The sequence below is a fragment of the Epinephelus moara genome, chromosome 19 (genome assembly GCF_006386435.1).
Source record: "Epinephelus moara isolate mb chromosome 19, YSFRI_EMoa_1.0, whole genome shotgun sequence".
NCBI lineage: Eukaryota > Metazoa > Chordata > Actinopteri > Perciformes > Serranidae > Epinephelus > Epinephelus moara.
The window spans coordinates 30,431,538-30,438,119 of NC_065524.1; the positions used below are offsets into that span (position 1 = coordinate 30,431,538).

The following is a 6,582-nucleotide window of genomic DNA, read 5'->3' on the forward strand; positions in this document are numbered from 1 at the left end:
CAAACTCCCATGCCCCCTCCAGCACCCTGGCGAGGGTAAAGAGCTGGTCCACGGTTCCGTGTCCGGAACGAAAACCACATTGCTCCTCCTCAATCCGAGGTTCAACTATCGACCGGACCCTCTTCTCCAGCACCCTGGAGTAAACCTTACCGGGTAGGCTGAGGAGTGTGATACCCCTGTAGTTGGAACACACCCTCTGGTCACATTACAAGCAAATGTGGCTCAAATCCAACCTCGGCCATGTAACTCCTGACTCTTTCTCCACAGAGAAGGGACATTCAGTACGTTTACATGGACAGTTTAATTCCACTTTCATTCGGACTGAAAGGCCATTCTGATTGAAAATTAAATCTGATTAAAACGGGTGGTTTATTCCGTTTGTCATTCCGATCGAAAGAATTTTGTGTTCATGTAAACGCTCGCTCCTCTTTAAGTTCATTCCGGTCTTTCTGCACATGCTTATTTCCTTGCCCTTCTGACGCGATGACGTATATAGCGTGCATAGCAACGGGCTGAGATAGAGCAGTCAGACTCGTTGCACTCACAGGTTTCCATTCGCCAAAGCACGGTCTTCTATCTCCCTTCTTCGACCTTCTGCCTCCCTTCTCCTCCTCAACAGACGAAGCAATAGCAGAACAAGGTTGTTGTCGTACTGCTGCTTCAAGAATATAAGAAAAACAAGCCCGAAAAAGGCACTAAGAATGGCGTCGTCAAGCATCTTGTTATCCGGAGCGAGGACTACAGTGTTTTCTTCTGGTAAATGTAAACACGTAACATCTGCCCCAGCCCCTATCCAATCAGAAACCTTCCCTGCCCCAAACCTTGCGCAGACCCGTGTAAACCCTCATTCAGAATGAATATTTCCCATGTAAACTACCTGGAAAAACTTTAATTCCGAATGATTTCATTCAGACTTATTTCATTCTGAATGAGAAGCCATCATGTAACCGCACCCAGTATGGCTGTTACATTCCTTCCATCTCCTCACGCTCATCCTGAACATATGTCTTCTCAACTCAGCAGCAAATCATTACAGAAATGAATGCTTGCTCCGCTATGCATTTTTTTTCCACCGAATGACTGACATTTTTTTGTGATGTTCCAAACCGCGTGTGTGACATTATAAGATGCATACATCATGTAATAGAAACTGTGACAACTCTAGTTAGAGTTGTGGCACAAGGCACTGCTGGGATTTGAACCCAGGATCTCCTGTTTACTAGACAGGCGCTTTAACCAACTAAGCCACAGCACCTTCTTGAATGTAATCTTCTCTAATATTAAAGGGCCAGTCATATCAAAGGTGTTTCTGAACAGATGAAGATTCATGCTGCCATCTAATAAATATCATTTGTTCTTTCTACTTCATGTTGTGCTGTTAATGTGCTAACTAGCATCTTGAATCCGTCCTGTCTGTCTCCTGGTTTCTCTTTTTGAATGACGATCACAGACTACCACCGCCTGGTGGTATGGCTAGTTATTTCTTCTCATGCAGGCGCAGAACAGATGTGCTAGATGGCTGCTGGCTGTAGTCTCTGTGGTGTGTTCAAGTGCAACTTTGTGGCCAAGACACTTGCAATCTAAGGCAACACATCAGTCGGCCTTCATCGTCACTAGTTCTTTGGTGTCAGTTTGGTGTGGCTGAGCATCTACAGTACAAGGCGCTGTGGCTTAGTTGGTCAAAGTGCCTGTCTAGTAAACAGGAGATCCTGGGTTCAAATCCCAGCAGTGCCTGATTGTTACAGAGATCAACTCTTCAATGAAGTCTAATATGTCCATCTTCATCCATCATGAAGATACCACCAACAATGTTTTTCCAAGAGCTTTCCCTCATTTGGTCTTCAGATGATGGTGACAGAGACTGCTGGCACGTTGGGCCATAATATCCCATAGGTTATTTGAGTTGAGATCTGGTGACTGTGAAGGCACTTGCATATGATTCACATCACTTTCATACATTCAATGGCTGCGTTTCCCAGTTAAAAGAGCGATCTTAGGACTTAAGAGCGCAGTTAAAAACGTCTTTGTTAAGAAGGGTCGCTAAGATAGGAGTGTTTCCCAGATGCCTTCTTAATGCCCTTCTTAGGAACGCTCTTACGATCGCTCTTTAAGACGCTCTTAACAGGAGCTGACCACTACCGCAGTGCTGAAACTAACATGTGATTCACACACTTTTCATACGTATCGGGATGCTGATACAAAATGAACTGGTCTTTGCTGGTTTTGATGAATGCCTTGCTCAAGGAGCAATGGGCTGCAGGGGCGCTGTGGCTTAGTTGGTCAAAGCGCCTGTCTCGTAAACAGGAGATCCTGGGTTCAAATCCCAGCAGTGCCTCGGATCCCAGCTGGAAGACAATGCTGATGTATTATAAGATTTAGTTTGCTAACATTTGCTAATTATCAGTAAACAAACACAAGCCCATATGGTGGGAGTGTCATCAGTTCTGAAGGTATCTGGTCATAAACCAAAGTATTCGACACATTTAAATGTTGATCTGATCCTGGCACTAGATGAATCTACAGCTGTACAAGTGTGGCGCTGTGGCTTAGTTGGTCAAAGCACCTGTCTTGTAAACAGGAGATCCTGGGTTCAAATCCCAGCAGTGCCTAAAGCAAGTGTCCTAATGGTCTAAAAAAATGTTACTCAAAGCCCACTGCAGTCCTGTCACTCCTGACTCCCTCAGTTGTACCCAGTCCTTTCTCCTCACAAAGCTATCTCAAGTACAGTTAATCTCCTCATGCACATGAGTAACTTTAAACTGACTTCAGCAGCACATCATTATGCGGATGAAAGTGTGTGCTCCAATGTCACTTGTCTTCTGCCTCTCTCACAAAAGTGATGTTGTGCTGTTGTTCCCATGCATCTGTGTGACATTACTGGTTGAGTGTGAGGTGTTTCAAGGCAGAGATGTGCTCATACTGATGTCAGTTATGGGTCACTTTGAACATCAAAATGGCAGAAGCAAAGTGATGACTCAAGTTAGAATTGTCAATCCAGGCACTGCTGGGATTTGAACCCAGGATCTCCTGTTTACTAGACAGGCACTTTGACCAACTAAGCCACAGCGCCTCTTATGTTTACTCTTAAAAGAACAAAGGATATTCACTGATTGTAACAGAAATCAACTCTTAAATGGGTTAGGGTTAGAGTTAGTCTGATATTTTGCATCCATGCATCCATCATTCTTCGAAAAGCTTTTCCTCATTTGGTCTTCAGGTGATGGTGATGGACAGTGCTAATACTTCGGTCCATAATCTCCCAAACGTGTTTATCTGGGTTGAGATCTGGTGACTGTGAAGGCTCTAGCATATGATACACACCTCTTTAACGTGTGACAGTCCTTCTATAGAACCACATTTTCTTAAAAAAAAATCTGTTTTTATTTTTCAAATTAAGCAATGACTGAAGTTTGAAGTCTGAAGTGCTGTATGTCCCTTGCTGGCGGGTGTATTCTCAAGATGGTGAAACGTAATGGAACCCCACAGACGACTTACCTGCACAATGTACAAACAAATCCGAAATTCTCTTTTTACGAGAATAAGTCAGATTATTGGTGGAGGTAATAGTACACCAATGATGACATATTTATGAATGCAGACATCAATTTTTGCCAATAAACAACTGAAAATGTTACACAATGTCCCTTTAAAAAAAAAATTGTTTTATGAAATCACTTTATTAAAGATAATTTTGTTATTCGGCAGTTTCCAACTGTGATGGAAGGGGTTTAATGTCTAGTGTGTACTGGAAACACTGAGGATCACAGTTACTACAGCTCCTCAAGGGAACATGAACATCTGAACCACATTTCATCGCATCCATCTAATTTGTGTTGAAGGAAAAAAAATCAACAATTTGGACCAAGTGAAAGGAAGTAATGTATGATACATCCTGTTTGTTCAAAGACAATCAATCATGTTTTAATCTTTAAAATCTTCCAATGTCGATGATATGATTAGCGTTTTAATATTTTCAAAAAAAAGCATCCATTGAGGCGCTGTGGCTTAGCTGGTCAAAGCGCCTGTCTTGTAAACAGGAGATCCTGGGTTCAAATCCCAGCAGTGCCTGAGAGTATCTCCACCATATCTCACTGTGATGGAAGGTGTTTAATGTCTATTGTGGAACATGAACATCTGAACCACATTTCATCTAACTGTTTTTGAGATATTTAAGCCTTGAACACATCTGCCATTCCTGAGTGCTACATCGTAGGCAACTGGACTTCCTTTAGTTTCTTGAAGATGTTCCACCTCTCATCCAAGAGGCTTCTTCAGTTCTAACTGACTGGGGTTATGGGCTTTAAAATCTGTGTGGGTGTGAACCCTTACAGAGTCGTAGAGGTCACATGTGAATCGTTGACCCATCTGGCCATCATATGTGTCGTTAGGGATAGATGGGACCAAATGTGAATGGGTAAGAAGTCATCTGGGGAGGGATCTCAGGGCCGTATTGTAGGTGGGTGATAAGTGGTGTCATAGGCCACCTGCTTTGTTTGACGTAGAAGGTGTCTTTCACGTCTCTTTCAAACCATCTTTCTTCTCTGGCCAAGATGTGAAAATTGCTGTCCATGGAGTGTCCCTTCTCCTTTAGATGTAAATAGACAGCTGATTCTTGACAAGAGGAGCTGGCTCTCCTGTGCTGTGCCAGGCATTTCTGGAGTGGTCATTTAGTGTCCCCTAATGTTAGCCTGGTTCCAGACCATAGACCCCGCCCACTCAACTGAGTAGGCTTGCATCTCTGGTCTGGCATACTGCAATGAATTTGCGATTTATCTCGTCCAAACGATGGAAGGACCAATGAACGCCGGGGGTGGGGGCGGGTCTAGCGATTAGCTTCTCCCTGGGTGTTTTGTCCTTAGGGTGAGCAGGCTTCTGCCTCAACGTGTTACTGGATTTGAAGTGCACAGGGTTGTCGTCTTTGTTGAAGATACTTCTGAGTTTCTCAGATACTCGTGCAACATGCAAGCAAGTCCGGCTGCCTAAGATGTAGCACTTAAGATTACCATGAACTGGATGAACCTTCACCAACGTCGTCTGACTTTCCACCATCCATCCATCTGTTTACAACCAAGAACCTGCAGAACTAATGGTGTTACAATCAGCCTCAGATATACTTTGTGTTTATGAGTAATTACCAAATGTTAGCATGCTATAAATCAGCATGTTAGCATTGTCCTGTTGCCAGGATGTGAGGCACTGCTGGGATTTGAACCCAGGTTCTCCTGTTTACTAGACAGGCGCTTTGACCAACTAAGCCACAGCGCCTCTATGTTCCAAAAGTTCTTTCAGAAATGCATTCACCATGACCTGCATGTAGTTAAACACTGTGATGAGCGAAATATGGGAAATGGGGAATCTGGATCAAATACAAAGAGGTGCTGTGGCTTCATCATCGCTAATGTTACAGCAGCGATTAATGGTAGTTCTGTGGAGGCAGAATCAGGAGCGACAGGGCCACGATCAGATTTGAGCCACATTTGCTTGTAATGTGTACGTAGCCATAAATAGGAGATCTAACTGAGGCACTGCTGGGATTTGAACCCAGGATCTCCTGTTTACTAGGCAGGCACTTTGACCAACTAAGCCACAGCACCTCTTCATGTGCAACTCAGGCTTCTTATTTCACTTATGTCCCTCACTACAGTGTTCCACTACATGCTGGTCTTGATGAATGTCTTGCTGAAAGAAGTTTGGATTGCTGAGGTGCTGTGGCTTAGTTGGTCAAAGCGCCTGTCTAGTAAACAGGAGATCCTGGGTTCAAATCCCAGCAATGCCTGACCATAGTGGAGGTTGTTTCTTCAATGAAGGCTGTCACCAAACTTCTCCTCACTGCATCCTTCATGATGATGCAACCAATACCATAATATCAAACAAATGCTTTGGTGATGGAGAGTACTGAGTGCTCAAATGAGTTGAGATCAGGCCACAACATGTGATACACACACTTCTCATACATATCAGGATGCTGACACAAATTGAAAATATGGACAGACCAAAAGAAAAAGATAAAACCAACCACTTAAAGCAGCTGTGCAGAAATTTTTACCATTTATAAAACTGCCCCTAGTTCGTATCACCCCCCCTTGAAGATCCGCATATTTATTTGAACCCAACAGCGACAAAAAAGCCTTTCTCTATATGGCTATTTAGCGTAGCCTCGCTCGGGTCGGACACACAGCGGAAGTCAGCAAACCAGAATACGGCACCCGAGGCGGAAGTGATTCTGCTCGCCCGCAGCGGCCCGCAGCCATTAAACCACAGAAGAAGAGCCGTGTTTACAGTGTTCTTCGAGTAAGCAGTATGCAACGGGCACTGCTGAACACATAACACCTAACAGTTTTACCAGAGATGTATCTATGAGGACTTGGTTGTACTTTTAATGTCATGGCGGATAACGAAGGAGCATCATCTAAAATTATCTGTGACTGTGACCATGAACACAAATATACAGCAGGCAGTTGTCCTCAGTTTATAAGAAATTCAGAGCTACACCAGAACATTTATGAACAGTTCTTACTTTACTACTAATTTGTGTGTAACATTAGCATGTTAGCATGTTTCCACTAATTACTTGGACTGACC

At 43.6% G+C, this 6,582-nt stretch overlaps 1 protein-coding gene and 7 non-coding genes across 10 annotated transcripts in view; 4 read left to right on the forward strand and 4 right to left on the reverse strand.

Annotated features, from left to right (window-relative positions):
* Nucleotides 1–6,582, reverse strand: part of LOC126407280 (LIM domain-binding protein 3-like) — a 78,237-nt gene that overhangs the window by 53,792 nt on the left and 17,863 nt on the right. The window lies entirely within an intron of this gene.
* Nucleotides 1,182–1,255, reverse strand: trnat-agu (transfer RNA threonine (anticodon AGU)). The gene has a single exon. It is a non-coding gene; the product is annotated as a tRNA-Thr (tRNA).
* Nucleotides 1,661–1,734, forward strand: trnat-agu (transfer RNA threonine (anticodon AGU)). Its single transcript has one exon. It is a non-coding gene; the product is annotated as a tRNA-Thr (tRNA).
* trnat-cgu (transfer RNA threonine (anticodon CGU)) lies at nt 2,262–2,335 on the forward strand. The gene has a single exon. It is a non-coding gene; the product is annotated as a tRNA-Thr (tRNA).
* Nucleotides 2,536–2,609, forward strand: trnat-ugu (transfer RNA threonine (anticodon UGU)). The gene has a single exon. It is a non-coding gene; the product is annotated as a tRNA-Thr (tRNA).
* Nucleotides 2,997–3,070, reverse strand: trnat-agu (transfer RNA threonine (anticodon AGU)). The gene has a single exon. It is a non-coding gene; the product is annotated as a tRNA-Thr (tRNA).
* Nucleotides 3,995–4,068, forward strand: trnat-ugu (transfer RNA threonine (anticodon UGU)). The gene has a single exon. It is a non-coding gene; the product is annotated as a tRNA-Thr (tRNA).
* trnat-agu (transfer RNA threonine (anticodon AGU)) lies at nt 5,192–5,265 on the reverse strand. Its single transcript has one exon. It is a non-coding gene; the product is annotated as a tRNA-Thr (tRNA).